Genomic DNA, 25832 nt, shown 5'->3' on the forward strand with positions numbered 1-25832 from the left:
TTCTCTGTGGGCTGTGCTCTGTGCTGTATACTGCTGTGGGCTGTATATAGTTATCTGTGGGCTGTGCTCTGTGCTGTATACTGCTGTGGGCTGTATATAGATCTGTGGGCTGTGCTCTGTGCTGTATACTGCTGTGGGCTGTATATAGTTCTCTGGGCTGCGCTCTGTGCTGTATACTGCTGTGGGCTGTATATAGTTCTCTGTGGGCTGTGCTCTGTGCTGTATATAGTTATCTGTGGGCTGTGCTCTGTGCTGTTATACCACTGTGGGCTGTATATAGTACTCTGTGGGCTGTGCTCTGTGCTGTATACTACTGTGTGCTATATATAGTTCTCTGTGGGCTGTGCTCTGTGCTGTATACTACTGTGTGCTCTGTGCTATATATAGTACTCTGTGGGCTGTGCTCTGTGCTGTATACTACTGTGTGCTATATACAGTTCTCTGGACTGTGCTCTGTGCTATATATAGTACTCTGTGGGCTGTGCTCTGTGCTGTATACTGCTGTGGGCTGTATATAGTTCTCTGTGGGCTGTGCTCTGTGCTGTATACTACTGTGGGCTGTATATAGTTCTCTGTGGGCTGTGCTCTGTGCTGTATACCACTGTGGGCTGTATATAGTACTCTGTGGGCTGTGCTCTGTGCTGTATACTACTGTGTGCTCTGTGCTATATATAGCTCTCTGTGGGCTGTGCTCTGTGCTGTATACTGCTGTGGGCTGTATATAGCTCTCTGTGGGCTGTGCTCTGTGCTGTATACTACTGTGGGCTGTATATAGTTCTCTGGGCTGTGCTCTGTGCTGTATACTACTGTGTGCTCTGTGCTATATATAGTACTCTGTGGGCTGTGCTCTGTGCTGTATACTACTGTGTGCTATATATAGTTCTCTGGGCTGTGCTCTGTGCTGTATACTACTGTGGGCTGTATATAGTACTCTGTGGGCTGTGCTCTGTGCTGTATACTGCTGTGGGCTGTATATAGTACTCTGTGGGCTGTGCTCTGTGCTGTATACTGCTGTGGGCTGTATATAGTACTCTGTGGGCTGTGCTCTGTGCTGTATACTACTGTGTGCTCTGTGCTATATATAGCTCTCTGTGGGCTGTGCTCTGTGCTGTATACTGCTGTGGGCTGTATATAGCTCTCTGTGGGCTGTGCTCTGTGCTGTATACTACTGTGGGCTGTATATAGTTCTCTGTGGGCTGTGCTCTGTGCTGTATACTACTGTGTGCTCTGTGCTATATATAGTACTCTGTGGGCTGTGCTCTATGCTGTATACTACTGTGTGCTATATATAGTTCTCTGGGCTGTGCTCTGTGCTGTATACTACTGTGGGCTGTATATAGTACTCTGTGGGCTGTGCTCTGTGCTGTATACTGCTGTGGGCTGTATATAGTACTCTGTGGGCTGTGCTCTGTGCTGTATACTGCTGTGGGCTGTATATAGTACTCTGTGGGCTGTGCTCTGTGCTGTATACTGCTGTGGGCTGTATATAGTACTCTGTGGGCTGTGCTCTGTGCTGTATACTACTGTGTGCTATATATAGTTCTCTGGGCTGTGCTCTGTGCTGTATACTACTGTGGGCTGTATATAGCTCTCTGTGGGCTGTGCTCTGTGCTGTATACTACTGTGGGCTGTATATAGCTCTCTGTGGGCTGTGCTCTGTGCTGTATACTGCTGTGTGCTCTGTGCTATATATAGTACTCTGTGGGCTGTGCTCTGTGCTGTATACTACTGTGTGCTATATATAGTTCTCTGGGCTGTGCTCTGTGCTGTATACTACTGTGGGCTGTATATAGTACTCTCTGGGCTGTGCTGTATATAGTACTCTCTGGGCTGTGCTTTATATAGTACTCTGGGCTGTGCTGTATATAGTACTCTGGGCTGTGCTTTATATAGTTCTCTGTGGGCTGTGCTGTATATAGTTCTCTGTGGGCTGTGCTGTATATAGTTCTCTGTGGGCTGTGCTGTATATATTACTTTGTGGGCTGTGCTGTATATATTACTTTGTGGGCTGTGCTGTATATATTACTCTGTGGGCTGTGCTGTATACTACTGTGTGGACTGTGCTGTATACTTCTACGTGGGCTGTGCTGTATACTACTGTGTGGTCTGTGCTGTATACTACTGTGTGGTCTGTGCTGAATACTGCTGTGTTATCTACTACGCGAGCTGTGCTATAGTATGCAGGCTGTGCTGTATACTATGCGGTTTGTGCTATATAATATGCGGGCTTTGCTATATACTATGGGGAGTATATTATATTCTATGGGGGAGGCCATGTTATGTACTATGTGGCTGTGTTATATACTATTGTGGGGGTATATTATATTCTATGGGGGAGGCTGCGTTATATACTATGGGGGGCTGCATTATATTCTATGGGGGGCTACATTATATATTATGGGGAGGTGGGCTGTATTATATTCTATGGGGGTTACATACTCTGGGGTGGCTGCATTATACTCTGTGGGGTGGCTGCATTATACTCTGGGGTGGCTGCATTATACTCGGGTGGCTGCATTATACTCTGGGGTGGCTGCATTATACTATATGTGGGCTGCATTATACTGTATCGAGGACTATGGGGAATACGTTATACTATATGAAGAACTATGGGGTGCATTATACTATGGGAAGTGAATTGTACTACATGGATGACTGTGGTGGTGCATTATACTATATGGAGCACTATGAGGATTGTATTATGCTATATGGAGGACTATGAGGATTGTATTATGCTATATGGAGGACTATGAGGAGTGTATTATACTATGTGGAGGACTGAGCAGTGTATTTTAATATATGGAGGACTATAGGGAGTGTATTATACTATATGGAGGACTATGGAGCACATTATAATATATGGAGGACTATGGGGTGTATTTTACTAAACAAGTAAAATGCTGCATATTCGGATTGTTTTTGCTGGAACTAAAAGCCTTGTTGTCAGCAGCACATTGCCAGTGTAAACTGTAGATGTGCTGCTGAAAACATGATACTGTATGGTGATCTGTTAGTGATCTATTGGTGATCGTTCTGTCTCATCATTATTCCTCAGCTGGTGGAAAGAGGCCGGGAAACAAGCGTTGAACAACTTCAGTATTGTCGATCAAACTTGTTTAGCGGCCTGAACTCAGCGCACGTAAATACAACAGAAAGGCTTCTGTGTGATGTGCAATATGTTAGCATTTGGGGACCCATTTTAAACTTTGCCTAGGGCCCCACTTTGCCTAAAACCGGCCCTGCCTACAAGTGTACAAAGGTATTATACAGTCACCATGTGACAAGTGGGCCTGTGTAACTTCAAATGCCAGGGCTGAATTTTAGTCCCAGTCCGGCCCTGCTCAGGATGTCTTGTGCTGTATGGATGCTCTAGTGCCTCCTGTGATGTATAGATGTCTCAGTGTCTCCTGTGCTGTGTTGATGCTTCAGCTCCTTCTGTGCGGTATGGATACTGCAGCGTTTCCTGTGATGTATAAATGCGCTAGGGTCTCCTGTCAGGAACAGATGCTCCAGTGTCTCTTGTGCTGTATAGATGCTCCAGCATATCTTGTGATGTATAGGTGCCCCAGCCACTTCTGTGTTGTATGAGTGCCCCAGCATCTCCTGCGATGTATAGCTGCCTCAGTGTCTCCTGTGCTGTATGGATGCCCCAGATTATCCTGTGTTATATAGATGTCCTATTGTCTCCTGTGCTGTATAGCTGTCCCAGTATTTATTGTGCTGAATGGATGCTTCAGTGTCTCCTGTGCTGTATGGATGCCCCAGGCCATCCTGTGCTGTCTTGATGCTCCACCGGCTCCAAAGCATCTCCTCTGTTGTGTGAATGCAGGGCCAGCATCAGCACCTGGCGTACCCGGGCAAGTTTCGGGGCCCTGGCGAGACAGGGGGGGGCCATTCAGGGCCAGCGTTAGGGGCAGGCAGCTGCCAGTGCCTAGGGCCCCCGCTCCTCCAGGGGCCCTCAGCTAGCGGCTCATCACACAGCTGCTATGGGGCCCCTGTGAGGCAGGGGGCTCGCCTGTTGCAAGTGCCAACTCCCCCGCCGCCGCTTTGAACTTTACCGGCGTCTGCCGGTAAAGTTGAAAGCAAATGATGGATGAGAGAGCGTCACCTGATGCTCCCTCTCCCATCATTCCCCACTCTGCCTCTGACACTGCCGCTGCGGGTGCGCGATAACGTCATAGCACACTCGCTGTGTGTCAGGCAGTGCAGTGGCAGCCGCTGAGACCGAGCATGGAGGGAGGAGTGTGGGAACGTTGCAAGGTGAGGAGCATTTTTTTTGGTAACTATAACTGAGTACTGGACTATGGGGCCATTCTTGGGGGGAGGGGAGCTGTGCTGTATACTACATGTCTGTGCTATATACTACATGGCTGTTCTATATACTATATGGGCCGTGTTATATACTTTGTGGGCTGTTATATGCTACGTGGGCTGTGCTACATGGGCTGTTATATAATATGTGGCTGTGCTATATACTTAATGGCAGCCTGACCAAAGAACTGAGGCGAGCTTCCAGGGCTGCAGAGCGGAGATGGAAAAGATCCCATTCCAACGAGCACTTTATCGCATTCAAACAGTCCCTCACTACTTTCAAGACCACACTCGCCACAGCTAAACAAACCTACTTCTCGTCTCTCATATCCTCCTTGTCTCACAACCCTAAACAGTTATTCAACACCTTCAACTCTCTCCTCCGTCCCCCAGCACCTCCTCCCTCCCCACTCATCTCAGCTGAAGACTTTGCCTCATTTTTCAAGCAGAAGATTGCGAACATCAGAGACAGTTTTAGTCGACAACCCCCAGAGCCCTTCCTTCCAACTACCCAGCCCTCCACCTCGATAACCAACTTCTCCACCACTACAGAAGATCGACTCTCCACTCTACTCTCAAGATCGCATCTCACCACCTGTGCACTTGACCCGATCCCTTCCCACTTCATCCCAAACCTCGCCACAGTCTTCATCCCAACTCTAACCCATCTCTTCAACCTATCACTAACAACTGGTTTTTTCCCCTCAAGCTTTAAACATGCCTCAATCACACCTATCCTCAAAAAGCCCTCTCTTGACCCATCTTCTGTATCTAGCTATCGCCCTATATCACTTCTCCCCTATGCCTCAAAACTACTGGAACAGCACGTCCATCTTGAACTGTCCTCCCATTTATCTTCCTGCTTCCTCTTCGACCACTTGCAATCTGGCTTCCAGTCACACCACTCCACTGAAACTGCCCTAACTGAGGTCACCAATGACCTATTAACCGCCAAGAGCAAGCGACACTACTCTATCCTCCTCCTCCTGGACCTGTCCTCTGCTTTTGACACAGTGGACCATTCCCTATTACTACAGACCCTCTCATCCCTTGGCATCACAGACTTGGCCCTATCCTGGATCTTGTCATACCTAACTGACCGAACATTCAGCGTCTCCCATTCAAACACCACCTCCTCACCTCGCCCCCTATCTGTCGAAGTCCCACAAGGTTCAGTTCTAGGGCCCCTGCTCTTCTCCATTTATACTTTTGGCCTGGGACAGCTCATAGAATCTCACGGTTTTCAGTATCATCTCTATGCTGATGACACACAGATCTACATCTCTGGACCAGATAGCGCCACCCTACTAACCAGAATCCCTCAATGTCTATCCGCTATTTCATCCTTCTTCTCCTCTAGATTTCTAAAACTTAACATGGACAAAACAGAATTCATTGTCTTTTCCCCATCTCACGTGACCCCCCAACGAACTTATCCATTACAGTAAATGGCTGCCCACTCTCCCCAGTCCCACAAGCTCGCTGTCTCTGGGTAATCCTTGACACTGATCTCTCCTTCAAACTGCATATCCAAGCCCTTTCCACTTCCTGCCGCCTTCAACTCAAAAATATTTCACGGATCCGTACATACCTAAACCAAGAATCTGCAAAAACCCTAGTCCATGCCCTCATCATCTCCCGCCTTGACTACTGTAACCTCCTGCTCTGTGGCCTCCCCTCTAACACTCTCGCACCCCTCCAATCTATTCTAAACTCTGCTTCCTGACTAATCCACCTGTCCACCCGCTATTCCCTGGCCTCTCCCCTCTGTCAATTCCTTCACTGGCTCCCCATTACCCAGAGACTCCAGTACAAAAGCCTAACCATGACATACAAAGCCAAATGCGTAGAAAAGATATGACCGCACCTGCAGCCGGTACACTTGGGGCACTGGGTAAAAATCAATCACTCTGCGTAAATTCAGCCAGTCCTAAGGATTTGGGTGCTCCAGAAAAATGCTACAGTCCAAAGATAATTGCAAAAATTAGAGAAGAGCACTCCCCATCCGAAGGATCATTCAGTCTTTATTGTGGCATAAAAGATAAGCAAGGTCTTACGGGAGAACAGGGGTGTCACGAGACGACGGCCGTTTCGCGCTGTGCGCTTCTACGGGTCTAGACCCGTAGAAGCGCACAGTGCGAAACGGCCATCGTCTCGTGACACCCCTGTTCTCCCGTAAGACCTTGCTAATCTTTTATGCCACAATAAAGACTGAATGATCCTTCGGATGGTGAGTGCTCTTCTCTAATTTTTGCATGACATACAAAGCCATCCACAACCTGTCTCCTCCATACATCTGTGACCTTGTCTCCCGGTACTTTCCTGCACGCAACCTCCGATCCTCACAAGATCTCATTCTCTACTCCCCTCTTATCTCCTCTTCCCACAATCACATACAAGATTTCTCTCACGCATCACCCTACTCTGGAACTCTCTACCATAACATATCAGACTCTCACCTACCCTCGAAACCTTCAAAAAGAACCTGAAGACCTACTTCTTCCGGCAAGCCTACAACCTGCAGTAACCACAGATTGACCAAACCACTGCATGACCAGCTCTATCCTCACCTACTGTATCCTCACCCATTCCTTGTAGATCGTGAGCCCTCGCGGGCAGGGTCCTCTCTCTTCCTGTACCAGTTGTGGCTTGTATTGTTCAAGATTATTGTACCTGTTTTTATTATGTATACCCCTCCTCACATGTAAAGTGCCATGGAATAAATGGAGCTATAATAATAAATAATAATAATAATAATAATAATATGAGCTGTTATTTGCAGCATGGACTGTGCTATATACTACATGACTGTTCTATAAACTACGTGGGCTGTGTTATATAATATGTGGCTGTGCTATAAACTATATGGGCTGTTATATGCTACGTGGGCTGTGCTATATACTACATGGCTGTGCTATATACTACGTGGGCCATGTTATATACTATGTGGGCTGTTATATGCTGCGTGGGCTGTGCTATATACTACATGGCTGTTCTATAAACTACGTGGGCCATGTTATATACTATGTGGCTGTGCTATATACTATATGGGCTGTTATATGCTACGTGGGCTGTTCTATATCCTACGTGGCTGTGTTATATGCTACGTGGGCTGTTATATACTACATGGCTGTGCTATATGCTACGTGGCTGTGCTATATACTATGTGGGCTGTGTTATATACTACATGGCTGTGTTATTTGCGATCATGAATCATGGTGTGTGTTAAAAGGGGGAGCCCACTGAGACTCTTTCGCCCGGGCCCTCAAAAACCTGGAGTTGGCCCTGTGTGAATGCCTCAGTGGCTCATGTGTAGTATAGATGACCCAGGGTCTCCTGTGCTGTATAGATGCCCTGTAGCGGCTCAGCCATTCTGTATTGCTGGCAGTAGAGCTTCAGCAATACTCCTTGCCTTGTGATAAGAGCTACTGATGGTGGTGCAAAGAAACAGAGTTGTACGTAGGTTTTCTGGTACCGGGGGCAAGAATTCAGTTTGGCGCCCCCCCCAAAGGACATATGCGATTTGCACACTTAGTCATGTACCAACGAGCTCCTCTCCCTAATGCTCTCAATGTTCAGTGAAATACTGAGAGAAGCAGGAAGAGAAGCTCGTTGTCACAGGAACATAAGTATGAAAGTCACATATGAGTGAAGTGTCCATGTGATGACTGCTGGAACCTGCAGAGCTGAATACTGACATCGCAGGCTTCTGAATTCTCACAACTAATGCACTGCACACTTTTAGGATTCTCCCTTGAATGTGATTTGTATACTTCTAACCACATTCCGACTAGATGGAACTGGACTCGCTCAGTTCTTTTTCATTGACTGAGGTCACACATGTCTAGTCAGCACGTGACCGCATTTATGTAAATCGTCAGCACGAGAGAATCCTGACAGCGGGCACTGCGCACTGTGAGAATTCAGAGGTCTGCAATCACAAAGAATCACTGCAGACTCATTACAAACATGGACATCACCATTAATGCACCTAACATAAATAAAAATATAAGAATTAGCTAGTATCACAAATAACATTTACATCCAGGTACCTTATAGATGACGTTGTCTCTGAAGTCGTTCTCCTTCTTTTCTTCATCTTGTCCAGATCCCATGATGCGTTTTCTCATCCACAGCCGTCTCTGCAGACTTCCATCTTCTCCGCTCTTTTGCAGAAAATCTCCACATGATGCCCTTAAAAGCAGAAGTGTCATTATAATGCTCCTGAATGAAAAATTGCCCCTCACTATACTGTCCGCACAAAATATGACCCCCACACTGTCCCTCTTATGGTACATGCTCTTACACTGACCTCTCCTTTCCATACCAGCCCCCCTCTTCACACTGTCCTCTCATACTGTGTCTCCTCTATAGGGCCCAGTATTTATACTGTACTCTCTCATCACACTCCTTCTCCTTGGTATACTGTCCCCTACTGGTTGTACCCTTACACTGTCCCCCCATTCTATGCCCCCACTACTCAGTTTCTATTCTGTGCCCACTCACTTTTCTCCCCCCATACTGTCTCCTCACACTATTCCCCTCCCTCCTCATACTGTCTCCTCTCACATCCCCCTGTACACCATACTGTCTCCTCATATATTTTCCCCCTCACTTTCAATACTGCCTGCTCACCTGACTGTGTCTGCACACATCCCATCACCCTCACTCTCCTTACTCTGTCCACATACATTTTTCACATCGCTACTCATACTGTGCCCTCATACATTTCCCCGTTCGCTCCTCATACTGTCTGCACCCATCCTCACTCACCATACTGTGTCTGCACCCCTCCCCCATACTGTTTCCTCATATATGCCCCCATTCCCCATACTGTTTCCTTGTACATGCTCCCCATTCCCCCATACTGTTTCCTCATACATGCCCCCATTACCCTGTACTGTTTCCTCATACATGCCCCCCATTCTCCCATACTGTTTCCTCGTACATGCCCCCCATTCCCCGTACTGTTTGCTTATACTTGCCCACCTTTCCCCCGTACTGTTTCCTCATACATGGCCCCATCTCCCCCTTTGCTCTTCATTTTATGTCCTCAAATCTCCCCCACATAATAAATCCCCCATCCCCACTCCAAATCTTCCCACACCCAATAATTTCCCCCATCCCCACTCCAATTATCCCCACACACAATAAATCCCCCATCCCCACTCCAACTATCCCCACACACAATAAATCCCCCATCCCCACTCCAATTCTCCCCTCAAACATTATATCCATCCCCACTCCAATTCTCCCCACACACAATAAAATCCCCATCCCCACTCCAATTCTCCCCACACACAATAAATCCCCACATCCCCACTCCAATTCTCCCCCCACACAACAAATCCCCCCATCCCCACTCCAATTCTCCCCCCACACAATAAAATCCCTCATCTCCACTCCAATTCTCCCCTCAAACATTATATCCCTCCATCACCACTCGAATTCTCCCCCACACAACAAATCCCCCATCCCCACTCCAATTCTCCCTCTACACAATAAAATCGCCCATCCCCAATCCAATTCTCCCCACACAATAAAATCCTCCATCCCCACTACAATTCTCCCCACACACAATAACCCCCGTCTCCACTCCAATTTACCCCCACACAATAAATCCCCCCACCCCCACTCCAATTCTCCCCCCACACAATAAATTTCCCATCACCACTCAAATTCTCCCCCCACACAATAAATCCCCCATCACCACTCAAATTCTCACCGCACACAATAAATCCCCCCATCCCCACTCCAATTCTCCCCACACACAATAAATTCCCCCATCCTCACTCAAATTCTCCCCCACACACATTAAATCTCCCCCGTGCACTTAATCTTTGGTGTCTTCAGCTCCACTGGAGCACCCGGCAGTCAGAGCTTCAATTGTACTCGCATCTGTAAGGGTACTGTCTCACAGTGGCACTTTGGTCGCTACGACGGCACGATCCGTGACGTTCCAGCGATATCGTTACAATCTCGCTGTGTCTGACACGCTACTGCGATCAGGGACCCCGCTGAGAATCGTACGTCGTAGCAGATCGTTTGAAACTTTATTTTGTCGCTGGATCACCCGCTGACATCGCTGCATCGGCGTGTGTGACGCCGATGCAGCGAAGCCTTCACTGGTAACCAGGGTAAATATCGGGTTACTAAGCGCAGGGCCGCGCTTAGTAACCCGATGTTTACCCTGGTTACCATTGTAAATGTAAAACAAAAAAAACACTACATACTTACATTCCGGTGCCTGTCACGTCCCCGGGCGTCCGCTACCCTGCACTCCTCCTGCATCCTGTGTCAGCGCCGGCCGGCCGTACATCAGAGCACAGCGGTGACGTCACCGCTCTGCTTTACGGCCGCGCTTACACAGGATGCAGGAGGAGTGCAGGGAAGCGGACGCCCGGGGACGTGACAGGCACCGGAATGTGAGTATGTGGTTTTTTTTTTTACATTTACAATGGTAACCAGGGTAAACATCGGGTTACTAAGCGCGGCCCTGCGCTTAGTAACCCAATGTTTACCCTGGTTACCCGGGGACTTCGGCATCGTTGGCCGCTGGAGAGCTGTCTGTGTGACAGCTCTCCAGCGACCACACAACGACTTTCCAACGATCACGGCCAGGTCGTATCGCTGGTCGTGATCATTGGAAAGTTGCAGAGTGTGACAGTACCCTAAGAGTAAGAGGATTGCACATAAATAACTGCAATCAATCGCTTCCTATAACACTGGTCAACACTCAACAGCATTTTTGGTGCCAAAGATATTTCATCGAATTTAGGGTATTTTTGGGGTGCTGATTCTGAATATGTCATCAGTTTTGCCAGATTGGCTCAAGTTTTTGAGATTTTTGGTATCTTATTTATAGCACTTGTTGGTAAATGCGACGCATCATCTCATTAATTTCTTTGGATTAGTACTTGAACTGAGCAGTTCTCAATATAGTTTTGTGTTAATTAGTGTTCTAAAAGTTTGTTCATAGCTTGATTTTTGCTTGATCGTTAAGACAACTTCTTCTTGATGAGTTCATGCTTTTCACTGGAAAACAGACAACAACATAAAGTTAGTGCAAAAATCAAGCTATGAACAAACTTTTAGAACACTAATTAACACAAAACTATATTGAGAACTGTTCAGTTCAAGTACTAATCCAAAGAAATTAATGAGATGATGCGTCGCATTTACCAACAAGTGCTATAAATAAGATACCAAAAATGTCAAAAACTTGAGCCAATCTGGCAAAACTGATAGCATATTCAGAATCAGCACCCCAAAAATACCCCAAATTCATTAAAATATTTTGGACACCAGAAAAAAATTTTTTTTTTGTTGACCTGTGTAATCATTAGCAAGCTTTTTAAACTTCTCAACTGGAATTCTCAAACACTCATCATTTGCAAACTGCTCCAGATCTCTCATAGTTGGAGGGTGCCTTCTCCCAACAGCAATTTTAAGGTCTCTCAGGTGTTCAATGAAATTTAGATCTGGCCTCATTGCTGGCCACTTAAAGGGAACAAGTCAGCAGGATTGTACACAGTAACCTACACAGTGTCAGGTCAGCGCCGTTATACTAATAATAATGATTCCTTGGTTGATGAAATCCATCTTGTGGTTGTTGTTTAATCTTTATTTTCAGTTTTGAGTTAATGATATGCTCGTGCTCTGGGGCGGCCTGTGGGGAAATCTTCATGTGGTGACCTACTTATTCATACTGAAGACTGCAGACAGGTCACTGATCCCTCATCCTGATATTAAAAAAAAAATCCATTTAAAAAATGGCACCCGCCATGCCTGCGCAGTAGCAGCTAGCGGAGTATATAGAGTTGATCTGATAGCTGCTATTGCGCAGGCACCGGTGGTGCCATCTTGCTAGAGAAAAAAAAATTCCTCCTCCAAGATGGTGCCGCAGTCGCCTGAGCAATAGCAGCCGTCGGCAATCCCATCGAAGCTATTGGCGATCGAAGTACAAGCATTTCATTAACTCAAAACTGAAAATAAAGGTTAAACAACAACAAGACAGATTTCATCAACCAAGGTATCATTTTAATCCGTATAACGGCGCCGACGTGACACTGTCTGTAGGTTACTGAGCACAATCCTGCCATCAGGTTCCTTTAAGAATTCTCCAGCACCTTGTTTCTATCCATTTCTGGGTGCTTCTTGAAGTATGTTTGGGGTCATTGTCCTGCTGGATGCAAACCCAGCTTTCTGACACTGGGCACTACATTGCTACCCAAAAACTTTTGGTAATCTTCCTTGAACCTTCACCACATTTAACTGTAGGTACTGTGTTCTTTTTTTTTGTAGGCCTCATTTCATTTTTGGTAGACAGTAGAATTTTGTGCTTTACCAACAGCTCTACCTCATTTTTTGCCCTAAGACACTTTCACAGAAGTTTTTTTTAGCTTACTCACGTACATTTTGGAAAACTGCAGTCTAGCTATATTATGCCTCTGTGTCAACAATGGGGTTCTCCTGGGTCTCCTGCCATAGTTTTTAATTTCATTCAAATGTCAACAGATAGTTTGCACTGACACTGATGTGCCCTGTAGGATAGCTGAAATTTCTTTGGAACTTCATTGGGCAAGGTTATCCACCATCCGGACTACCCTGAGCTGTAATCTTTCTTCAATTTTTCACTGCCGTCCATGTTCTGGGAAATGATGTGCACCATATGATGTGATATGATGTGCACCTTAAACAAAGGAATAAAAAGATCTCTGGAGATGGACCTGTAACCTTGAGGTTGTTAATTTTTTTCACAGTTTTTGTTCTTAAGTCCTCAGACAATTTCCTCTCTTTCTGTTCTCCATGCTTAACGTACCACATACAGACAAGCAATGCAAAGATTCAGTCAACTTCTCCCCTTTTTATGTGTTTTCAGGTATGATTTTCATATTGCCCACACCTGTTACTTGCCAGGGGTGAGTTTAAATGGGAAACACATGCTTAAAACAAAATTTTACTGTAGGACCCGTGGAAGCGCAGCAGCGTGAAACAGCCGTCGTCTGTCACAATTCACATTGTCCCCTGCTGAAGATTCTTCCGTTGCAATAAAGGACTATTTTTAGGATGGTGAGCGCTCTCAGTTTTCTTCTTTCATTGGAATTTTCCGGCATACTTTTCTCAGATTGAGCACCCAATCCTCTTGGGGCGTTTATGGCACGTGCCTGTGGTGAGCGTGAGGCGCAGTGAACCCTTGTTGCGGTGGTGTGGATTCTTTGCTCTTTTTTATTGTGGTAAAACAAAATTTGTTTACCATAAATTTTGTAGAGGTGCCAACAATTTTGTCCTGCTTGTTTTTGGAGTTCTGTGTGAAATTACGTCCAATTTGCTTTTTTTGTGTTGCTCCAATACACAAAGGAAATAAACACCTGCATAACAATACATGTGTAATTGCAATACTTTTCTGGGAGAAATACTTTTTTTATGGAACAATTTCAAGGGTGCCAACACTTCTGGCTATAACTGTATGTGTAGTCCACACCAACCTCTTAGCAAGGTATCAACTTCACACAACTGCTCTCTCCTGGCCTAGACTGCAATGAAGGTAAGACATCTCTTCAAACAAATTTCTATTGCCTATACTTCATTATATTCCTATAATTAATCAATGCCTCGATGGAAGATACCAGATTGTATTTACTTCTCTGCTAATTAACCATTACCCTGAAGGAAAATACCAGACTGCATTTATTTCTCTGCTACATTGCTTCTATTAACCATTACCCTGCAGCAAAATATCAGACTGCATTTACAGCATTTCTCCATTATATTGCTGCTATTAAGCATTACCATGCTACAAAATACCACACTGCATTTAATACATTGCTGCTATTAATCATTACACTGCTGGAAAATACCAGACTCCATTTATTTCTATTACATTGCTGCTATTGACTATTACCCTGCTGGAAAATGCCAGACTGATTCTGTATTCTTTAGCTGCTATCAACCATTGTGCTGCTTTACGTTTTAGTTACATTTTTGCTATTAACCTTTGCCATACTGGAAGATACCATACTCCTGTGTTAAGCAATTGGATCACCCCCAGGCGCAGGGCAGTGGGGTACTCGGTACCGGGTCCCTCTGTCTCGGTTCTGGGGATGTCACGGTGGCTGACCCGGTCCGTGGCCCTGCTAAGGGGCGCCCAATTAAAGGTGTAGTTTGTCAAGTGTTCGTGACGCCACCTGTGGTATTCGGTCAGGGTTACCGACGCTGCTAGGGGTCCGCTGGAGTGATGGAATGGCAGCTAGATGGTATACATTCCCACAGGTGAAATATGTCCCCAGGGCTTCCCTTGATGAGTAGGTGGGAATGGTGGATGTTGGAAGATGCAATGAATAACGAGGACACAAAGGTTGCAGTCTCTTTACCTTTTACTGAAGACTTCAGCGTCCACAGTCCAGAGCACTGTTCACAGGGCTGGCTGAGTCTGGCCGGTCCGAAGGCACATCCAGAGTTCCCTTTGCAGGTGGAAATCAGTAGCCTTCCTACTAGCGCCTGTGTGTTGTAGTACCTCCCTGCTGAGCACCACGGGATAGTCCTCACAACTGTCATGTATATTTCTGATGTTCTTTCTCTCCATCCCCCAGATGGTATGGATAGGACGACCCGTATGACGGGGTAGGCCTGGAGCTTTTTTATAGGGACCCTAGAGACGCCCCTCTCCCACAATTTGCCTCTCCCACAATTTGTCTTCATTAGGTTAAAGGTTGGGCAGCCAACTTGGAATTAACTGTCCTGCCATTGTTAGAAGTAATGCGTAGAGCCTATTACTCCCTCGGTGTTCCGGCCACCGGCTACGCGCCTCAGAAGGATGTTGCCGATCTTAAGGCAGGACTCCTCCTGGTATTATCTCCTTGTGCTGTGATCTCGTTTCTCACTTCTCCACAATATACTTCGCTTCTTATCCTTCCTTAGGATGCTGCCGCAATGAGGTGCAGGCGCAGCTCCGTAACGTTCTATCTCTTGCTATGTCTCTGTCAGGATCCCACCCCTGACAGGGACCTCTGTCTGCAGCTCAGATGTTCCTCCTTCTCCCCCTGTCTGCCTGACAAGTCTTCTCTGGGTCGAACCCAGGTAGCTTCTCTCTAACTTCCTATCCAACCCCCAGTTTTACCCGAGTGTGAGGAGTGGCCTAATAGATAGAACCTTTTGCTCCCCCTGGTGGCCAGAGTGTGAAGTGTAGTGTGTGACTGTGATACCTGGTCAGGTGAACTCCTTTAGTACCATCAGACGTACCATCACTCCCCCTGGTGGGAGAGTGACAATACTGCAACGACCAGGACTCTGGGGCGCTGCACAATTGCTCTTTCAGAAGCTACCCAATCGTATTCCTGTGATTTATTGATTCCTTCCTGCAAAATATCAGTTTCCTATACTTCACATATCCATGTCCTGGTCCTCACTGATCCATATAATCCTTCATCACCTGCTCTGCTGCACTGTCATGTTTGGTCCGTGGTGCTTACCCATATAGATGGCTTAGAGAATCCAACTCACCACATGAGGCTATAACATAACACACATGCATTTCAGCTTACTGACCAGAGGAAGTATGAAGCTCTGAGCAATGTTGCACTGAGAAACATTGGGTCTTGAGATTTATGTGGATATCATTTTGACACAAAAGTCCCTACTTATTTGTTCTAGGCCAAGTATACCCCTTCACGGCAATAGTATTCATTAATTGCAGTGGCATCTTTGTTCAGCAATGACAATGAGTTTAATGTTTAATGAGTTTAATTGAGTCATGAGTAAGACTGCCTAGTGCAGTCGAAACACTTCGACTGGGTCATTTACATTTTTCTTTTGTATGCACTATAATTTCTTTTGAAAATTAAAAAGAAAAGGAAAATCCAGTTCTGTTAAGCCGGACTCCAATTTGTTCTATTATCTTGATGTGAGGCCAAGGTGAGGCCGGTGTCTGAGCCCCATGTGGATAGCATAGAGAAACTGGGTGAGCTGGAATCAAGTTTCTTTAATTGTCTACCCAGTTCTCCAGATCTCCGTACAAAAAAGGATGTGCTGTAAAAGCAAGTCTGATTCATGGTAGTTTCAGCTCTCAACTTTGAGAGCTTAAAGAAAACATAACAGCAGATAAATTATGCCCCATTCACAAGCAGCATGTATCATACACTGGTTGTATGATTTCACCACTATGTGTTTCTGAACCTTTAATAAAGAACGTATGACCAAATCGTAAGAAAGACTCATCAGAAAGGCGGGTCCCTGGTGACTTCTCCCCTCCTACTACTAATGACTGGCAGGTCTATTCCTGCATGCATGAGTACAGAGACACCTGTGAATCACTGGTAGGGGGCAGGAGAAATCGCTGGGGACCTGTCTTTTTAATTAGTCTGCCACGTGGTTTGGTCCCTGGTAGCTTTTAAATTATGGTTTAATTTGAATGTCAACAGAGTTTCAGAGGCAAACATAAATGGCTGAAACCATAAAGCAAGAATCTGATACATGCTGCTGTTGGTTAATCATGTATCAGCAGTAAGGATTTTTTTAATAGATTTGCGTTGTAAATCTTGTGGTTAGATGCCACAAGATACCTTCAAAGATCTTATGAAGTCCATAACCCAAAAGGCCACAACTTGCAAAGTATTAAGCAGCTGAATTAAATCTTATTGCTAGCCTTGCGTTGAAAAGAGAAATTATTGGTGCAATCTCTTTCAAATAAGGTATCTATGTAATTTATTCGAAATATATCTCCTGGTGATGAGCAGATCATTTGAGATTTGAATTTTAGGAATTTTCCAACAAAATTTGATTATACAACACAAATGGAATGTTTCTTTTTATGCTCTTCGGTCTCCCCATACCCCAGATCATAAAACATGTAAGGTTTAAAAAAACAAAACAAAAAAAAACCTAATACATCACCTCTCATCGCTCTGTCCTCTTCACTATATGCTAGGATTTCCGGGGCAATCACTGTGTGTTGTGACACACATTGTAGCAACACAACATTTCTACCTTATGAAGCTCAGTGAGCCCCAACGTCTGGCCACAGCAAAAAGTTGGCAGATAAAAGAGGACTGGAAGGTAGACATTTTTTTTTTGCCCTTTGCTTGCCATATATGATTTACCAAAAAGGCGATCCTATCAATTCGCAAATTGTTCGAATTCACATTGAGTCAAATTCCCTGAAATTCACACTTCTAACTCGAGCCTCCTTGGATATTTCTTATTGATAGATTTGTCCTCAATATTCCTTAAGTAAACTATCTTGAAGATCACAAAGTGCAACCTCCTGGCAGTTTATTACCATTTCTCTAATTGCTTTCAATTTGCCTCTTTCATGTTTCATAGTTTTAATAAGTCAATCATGTTGCATTGTGCATTTTTGTTATTAGGCGAGTACAATAATGTTTCATTTATTATTGTTCATTCATCGAAGACTATTGTAAAATGTTTATGGTACAGTAATTTAAGGTGACTCAGGCATGTAGAAATGCCGTCTCTGTGAGGCGCGAGATATATTGTTTCCTTCTCTTCTTTGCTGTAGTTCGTGTTGTTTACAGCAATTATTGTAGGAGTTCCTTAATCCTTTTGTTGTTGTTCGCTGGTGTTGATAAGTTCTTTCCACCTACGTGATTCTCAGCATTTTTTAGCTCTTGAATTTCAGTCACGCTGAGGAGAAAGCTAACTACTGAGTTTTATATATATGATGCCAAAACGTTAGGTGTTTCCATTATTTTGTCCAACCCCTGTATATATATATATATATATATATATATATATATATATATATATATATATATATATATATATACACTCACCGGCCACTTTATTAGGTACACCATGCTAGTAACGGGTTGGACCCCCTTTTGCCTTCAGAACTGCCTCAATTCTTCGTGGCATAGATTCAACAAGGTGCTGGAAGCATTCCTCAGAGATTTTGGTCCATATTGACATGATGGCATCACACAGTTGCCGCAGATTCGTCGGCTGCACATCCCAAAGATGCTCCATACAAGGCAGGATGGATCCATGCTTTCATGTTGTTTACGCCAAATTCTGACCCTACCATCCGAATGTCGCAGCAGAAATCGAGACTCATCAGACCAAGCAACGTTTTTCCAATCTTCTACTGTCCAATTTCGATGAGCTTGTACAAATTGTAGCCTCAGTTTCCTGTTCTTAGCTGAAAGGAGTGGTACCCGGTGTGGTCTTCTGCTGCTGTAGCCCATCTGCCTCAAAGTTCGACGCACTGTGCATTCAGAGATGCTCTTAGGCCTACCTTGGTTGTAACGGGTGGTGATTTGAGTCACTGTTGCCTTTCTATCAGCTCGAACCAGTCTGCCCATTCTCCTCTGACCTCTGGCATCAACAAGGCATTTCCGCCCACAGAACTGCCGCTCACTGGATTTTTTTTCTTTTTCGGACCATTCTCTGTAAACCCTAGAGATGGTTGTGCGTGAAAATCCCAGTAGATCAGCAGTTTCTGAAATACTCAGACCAGCCCTTCTGGCACCAACAACCATGCCACGTTCAAAGGCACTCAAATCACCTTTCTTCCCCATACTGATGCTCGGTTTGAACTGCAGGAGATTGTCTTGACCATGTCTACATGCCTAAATGCACTGAGTTGCCGCCATGTGATTGGCTGATTAGAAATTAAGTGTTAACAAGAAGTTGGACAGGTGTACCTAATAAAGTGGCCGGTGAGTGTATATATATATATAGTATATGGCTCTGTTGTTTCATTTGTCCAAATGTAATCTGTTTAGTGTATAATAAATTCTCTTCTGTGAATTTGACTTAAAGTAAAGTTCAATATTCTGCGTCGTCCTATTAGCTCCATCATATCTTCTACAGTATATCACAATGACTACGTTGGCCATTTTTATGTAAGTCATACAATACTTCCATGTCTAACTTGAAATACTTTTAGGAAAGAAGGTTTAACCTCCGTAGTAAATTTTATTTATAACCCTAGATCAGCTTTTAAGAGCCTTAAAGTGTTCTCCCAAAAATTTGTACATTATCTTTTTTTTTTGGTACCAAGCGCTACACATCTGGAAAAATTTACAATAAGTCTTGCGAAATGACATCAGATTTATGAGATCTGTAACATTTCTGTGTTATTTATATTAATATGCTTTGATAAACCATATATATCTGCGGAAGGAAAAGTATAAGGTGTGTGCCACGGAGGTAGTACTGAAATGTAAAGTGCAGCAGACTAGACAGTTTATTCGTAAGGTGTCTGCACATGTAATATAATAAATATTAAAATCTGAGCACTAAGATGAAAATATCAGTATCATATTACTAGTCAAATGGCCTGGGGAGATCATGACCCTGAATGGTTCAGATAACGTATTGTCTCAGTCACAAATGTATAAGTTTGTGTTGTGAAAGTTATTAGTGTTAGAGCAGAGGGAGACACAGAAAGAATGGGGCCCCTGTGTAGGAACACTACATGGGCCCTTTGTAGTCCAATAGAGTCTTATAATCCACAATTCCACCTGTTTTGGAAATGGACGTGGACCACCTTGGGCCTCTGATGTCTGCCCCTGTATTAAAGATATTGAGATGAAGTAACATTCACAACAACAGACATTAAGACATTATTGTAGATTTATTGAAGAACGCAAGACGACAGGTAATCAGCCGCCCAGTAGTTTGTTAGAATGCTGGTTTTGGATCATTGGCCTGTCTAAACATGGCAGTGATCAGCCGGCAAACCAGTAAACCACTTGTTCATTGACTGACCGACTGATTATGCTGGCTTAGAAATCATAGTTGATGGCAGAACATCTCGCACTATATACAGGGAATGTGCGTGGACAATATCAACGATTGTTTGGTACCCATGCAGTTAACTATTGAATGATTAGGAAATATCAGTCTCTTTTTTTCTGGAATTATTTGTAATCTGTTTGTGTGCATATGGATGTTAAAGTGATCTTTTCCTGTGTCCCTCTTATTTGAGGCCTTATTTTATCATGTTATTTTAGATATATTCTAATACAAAATTATATATTATATTGTAAGTGGATTTTGCTCTATATATCCAAGCAGTGATACTGAGTTGAGATATTTTTTGATAATTGTATACTTTGAAGAGTGAACCTATGACCTATTAGTTTGAATACTTATTAGGACTTTTCTTTTAATTTAATACTTTATGCACATGCTTAGTAGTGATGCAGTGCTGTGGAGTTGGAGTCAGGGAAATTGAGGAGTTGGAGTCGGAGTCTGAGGTTTGGCTTACCGACTCCACATCATCATATTGTAACACACTGTACTGGGCACAACACTTCTTAGTTCTTCCTTCCTTTGTACAGTACATCTTCAGCATCACTATCCATTCCTCATGGAGTATCTTTATATTTACTGCTCCTGTCAGCCTCAGGGATCTCCCATCCAGCCTGGCAGTGCACCCGGGATCCGTTATTTTCCATCTACTCAGTTCCACGTCCATGGTTCTCTCTACATCAGGGGATAGTGCACACTTTGTAGTACCTGTTCCGAACCTTGAGCTCCAGACATTGCAGGATTGTCCGCAAGGGATTCCAGTAAGGTTTCCCACTGCAACTTGAGCTTGACCTTGGTTACTGCATTTCCCTATCTGACTGTGACTGACTATCAGGAAGAAGTCCTTTTTATAGAGCTTTCCTTTTTCACTATGGACCAGTCCTAAACTTTAACTATGTCTGTTCCTATAGTTTGTAGCCGGAGAGACCTCCATCACACACTATATATTACATTTACATACATCATATATATTAAATTTAGACTGCTTGTCAAAGACTATCTTATCCTATGGTCACTACCTTATGTCCTAAAACCTAACCTACTGTATGTATTATATCTCTTATGTTATACCTATGCACACTATGCCTACTATACTATCAATACTTATCACACTCTACACATTATACAATACTATATCACATTACATATATATGAAAGCATTGACATCATTCACATATTGTGATTTTGTCTTCAGGGGTAGGATCGCAACGGTAAAATCCACCACTCTTACAAACCCATAGCGATAACAGAAGGTGTGGAAGAAGTGACTGAGGTTTTGGCGCCCTGCTTCACCAGGGGTCAGTGATAGTGGCAAGGTGAGTGACACCAGCACTGCCTCACTTCCATCAAATGAATTGTCTTTACCTTGTTTCTACCCCTATATCATCACAGGACGTAAAGTAAAAAAAAACACTATAGTTTTTTGGGGTTTGCTTTTATGAAATTCTTTTTGAACTTAAATTGACCTAACAATATGATTCTCTAGGTTACTAAGATTATATGGATACCAAATATGCATTTTTTCTTAATTTAAGTGGTAAATTTTTAAAATTTCATAAAATCCCATTATAATTTTTCTGCTTTTTCTGCCAATAGGACTGTGAGAAGGCTTGTTTTTTGCTCTCCGAATTGACATCTTTATTGATAGCATTTTGTGGTAGCGAAGACCTTTTGATTGCTTCTACTTGCACTTTTTTCGCAGTATTATGTCAGCCAACAAAGTACAATTCTGATGGTTTAATTGTTTTTATTTTTACAGTTTTTAGTGATAGGGTTATATAATTTTTTATTTGGATAGAGTAGACTTTTATAGATGCAGCCATACCATATACAGTTAGGTCCATATATATTTGGACAGAGACAACATTTTTCTCATTTTGGTTATAGACATTACCACAATTTAATTTTAACCCCTTCCCGACCCATGACGCCACGTAGGCGTCATGAAAACCCGTGCCAATCCGACCCATGACGCCTATGTGGCGTCATGGAATGATCGCGTCCCTGCAGATCGGGTGAAGGGGTTAACTCCTATTTTACCCGATCTGCAGGGAGAGGGGGAGTGGTACTTCAGCCCAGGGGGGGTGGCTTCACCCCCCCATGGCTACGATCGCTCTGATTGGCTGTTAAAAGTGAAACTGCCAATCAGAGCGATTTGTAATATTTCACCTAAAAAACTGGTGAAATATTACAATCCAGCCATGGCCGATGCTGCAATATCATCGGCCATGGCTGGAAATACTGAAGTGCCCCCCCCCCCCGCCCACCGATCGCCCCCCCCGTCCTCCGTTATGGGGTCCGGTCCCCTCCGTCCGCCTGCCGGCTCCCCCGTCCTCCTGTCCGCTCCCTCCTTGCTCAGACCCACCCCCCCTGTGCTCCGTTCCCCCCCCCCGTGCTCCGATCCACCCCCCCACCACCCCTTCATACTTACCGATCCTCCCGGTGTCCGGCCGTCTCCTCGCTGGGCGCCGCCATCTTGGAAAATGGCGGGCGCATGCTCAGTGCGCCCGCCGAATCTGCCAGTCGGCAGATTCCTTACAGGTACATTTTGATCGCTGTGGTAGGTTCTATCACAGCGATCAAAATAAAAAAAATAATAAATAACCCCCCCCCCTTTATCACCCCCATAGGGACAATAATAAAATAAAGAATTTTTTTTTTTTTTCCACTAGGGTTAGGGTTAGAACTAGGGTTAGAACTAGGGGTAGGGTTAGGGGTAGGGTTAGGGGTAGGGTTATGGCATGTGCACACAGAGCGGATCGGCCGCGGATCCGCAGCGGATCGGCCGCGGATCCGAAGCGGATCGGCAGCGGATCGGCCGCGGATCCGCAGCGGATCGGCAGCGGATCGGCCGCGGATCGGCAGCGGATCGGCCGCGGATCGGCAGCGGATCGGCCGCGGATCCGCAGCGGATCGGCCGCGGATCGGCAGCGGATCGGCAGCGGATCGGCAGCGGATCCGCAGCGGATTGGCAGCGGATCCGCAGCGGATTGGCCGCGGATCGGCCGCGGATCGGCAGCGGATCCGCCGCGGATTGGCAGCGGATCGGCAGCAGATCCGCAGCGGATCGGCCGCGGATCCGCAGCGGATCCGCAGCGGATCCGCAGCGGATTGGCAGCGGATCCGCAGTGGATTGACAGCGGATCCGCAGCGGATTGGCCGCGGATCCGCAGCGGATTGGCAGCGGATTGGCCGCGGATCCGCAGCGGATTGGCCGCGGATCCGCAGCGGATTGGCCGCTGCGAATTCGAAGCAGTTTTCCATCAGGTTTACAGTACCATGTACACCTAAGGAAAACCAAATCCGCTGTGCCCATGGTGCGGAAAATTCCGTGCAGAAACGCTGCGTTGTATTTTCCGCAGCATGTCAATTCTTTGTGCGGATTCCGCAGCGTTTTACACCTGTTCCTCAATAGGAATCCGCAGGTGAAATCCGCACAAAAAAACACTGGAAATCTGCTGTAAATCCGCAGGTAAAACGCAGTGCCTTTTACCTGCAGATTTTTCAAAAATCGTGCGGAAAAATCTCACACGAATCCGCAACGTGGGCACATAGCCTTAGGGTTAGGGTTGGAATTAGAGTTAGGGTTGGAATTAGGGCTAGGGTTTGAAATAGGGTTAAGATTAGGCTTGTGGTTAGGGTTACGGATAGGGTTAGGGGTGTGTTGGGGTTACAGTTGTGGTTAGGGTTGGGATTAGGGCTACGGTTGGTATTAGGGTTAGGATTAGGGTTGGAATTAGGGTTACGGGTGTGTTGCGGTTAGGGTTGTGGTTAGGGGTGTGTTGGGGTTAGGGTTGTGATTAGGGTTATGGCTACAGTTGGGATTAGGATTAGGGGTGTGTTGGGGTTAGTGTTGAAGTTAGAATTGAGGGGTTTCCACTGTTTAGGCACATCAGGGGTCTCCAAACGCAACATGGCGCCACCATTGATTCCAGCCAATCTTGCATTCAAAAAGTCAAATGGTGCTCCCTCCCTTCCAAGCCCCGACGTGCGCCCAAACAGTGGTTTACCCCCACATTTGGGGTACCAGCGTACTCAGGACAAACTGGGCAACAACTGTTGGGGTCCAATTTCTCCTGTTACCCTTGCAAAAATAAAAAATTACTTGCTAAAACATAATTTTTGAGGAAAGAACAATTATTTTTTATTTTCACGGCTCTGCGTTATAAACTTCTGTGAAGCACTTGGGGGTTGAAAGTGCTCACCACACATCTAGATAAGTTCCTTCGGGGGTCTAGTTTCCAAAATGGGGTCAATTGTGGGGTGTTTCTACTGTTTAGGCACATCAGGGGCTCTGCAAATGCAACGTGACGCCCGCAGACCATTCCATCAAAGTCTGCATTTCAAATGTCACTACTTCCCTTCCGAGCCCTGACGTGCGCCCAAACAGTGGTTTACCCCCACATATGGGGTATCAGCATACTCACAACAAACTGGGCAACAAATATTGGGGTCCAAATTCTCCTGTTACCCTTGTGAAAATAAAAAATTGCTTGCTAAAACATCTTTTTTGAGGAAAGAAAAATGATTTTTTATTTTCACGGCTCTGCGTTGTAAACTTCTGTGAAGCACTTGGGGGTTGAACGTGCTCACCACACATCTAGATAAGTTCCTTGGGGGGTCTAGTTTCCAAAATGGGGTCACTTGTGGGGGGTTTCTACTGTTTAGGCATATCAGGGGCTCTGCAAACGTAACATGATGCCCGCAGACCATTCCATCAAAGTCTGCATTCCAAAACGTCACTACTTCCCTTCCGAGCCCCGGCATGTGCCCAAACAGTGGTTTACCCCCACATATGGGGTATCAGCGTACTCAGGAGAAACTGGACAACAACTTTTGGGGTCCAATTTCTCCTGTTACTCTTGCAAATATAAAAAATTCTGGGCTAAAAAAATATTTTTGAGGAAAGGAAACACATTTATTATTTTCACGGCTCTGCGTTATAAACTTCTGTGAAGCATTTGGGGGTTCAAAGTGCTCACCACACATCTAGATAAGTTCCCTTGGGGGTCTAGTTTCCAAAATGGAGTCACTTGTGGGGAGTTCCTACTGTTTAGGCACATCAGGGGCTCTGCAAACGCAACCTGATACCCGCAGAGCATTCCATCAAAGTCTGCATTTCAAAACGTCACTACTTCCCTTCCGAACCCCGACGTGTGCCAAAACAGTGGTTTACCCCCACATATGGGGTATCACCGTACTCAGGACAAACTGGACAACAAAATTTGGGGTCCAATTTCTCCTATTACCCTTGGGAAAATAAAAAATTCTGGGCTAAAAATCATTTTTGAGGAAAGAAAAATTATTTTTTTATTTTCACGGCTCTGCGTTATAAACTTCTGTGAAGCACCTGGGGGTTATAAGTGCTCACTATGCATCTAGATTAGTTCCTTGGGGGGTCTAGTTTCCAAAATGGGGTCACTTGTAGGGGAGCTCCAATGTTTAACCACACAGGGGCTCTCCAAACGCGACATGGTGTCCGCTAACGATTGGAGCTAATTTTCCATTCAAAAAGTCAAATGGCACGCCTCCCCTTCCGAGCCTTGCCGTGCACCCAAACAGTGGTTTACCCCCACATATGAGGTATCGGCGTACTCAGGAGAAATTGCCCAACAAATTTTAGGATCCATTTTATCCTGTTGCCAATGTGAAAATGAAAGAATTGAGGCTAAAAGAAATTTTGTGTGAAAAAAAAGTACTTTTTCATTTTTGCGGATCAATTTGTGAAGCACCTGGGGGTTTAAAGT

The sequence above is a fragment of the Ranitomeya variabilis genome, chromosome 6 (assembly GCF_051348905.1).
Source record: "Ranitomeya variabilis isolate aRanVar5 chromosome 6, aRanVar5.hap1, whole genome shotgun sequence".
Classification (NCBI taxonomy): domain Eukaryota; kingdom Metazoa; phylum Chordata; class Amphibia; order Anura; family Dendrobatidae; genus Ranitomeya; species Ranitomeya variabilis.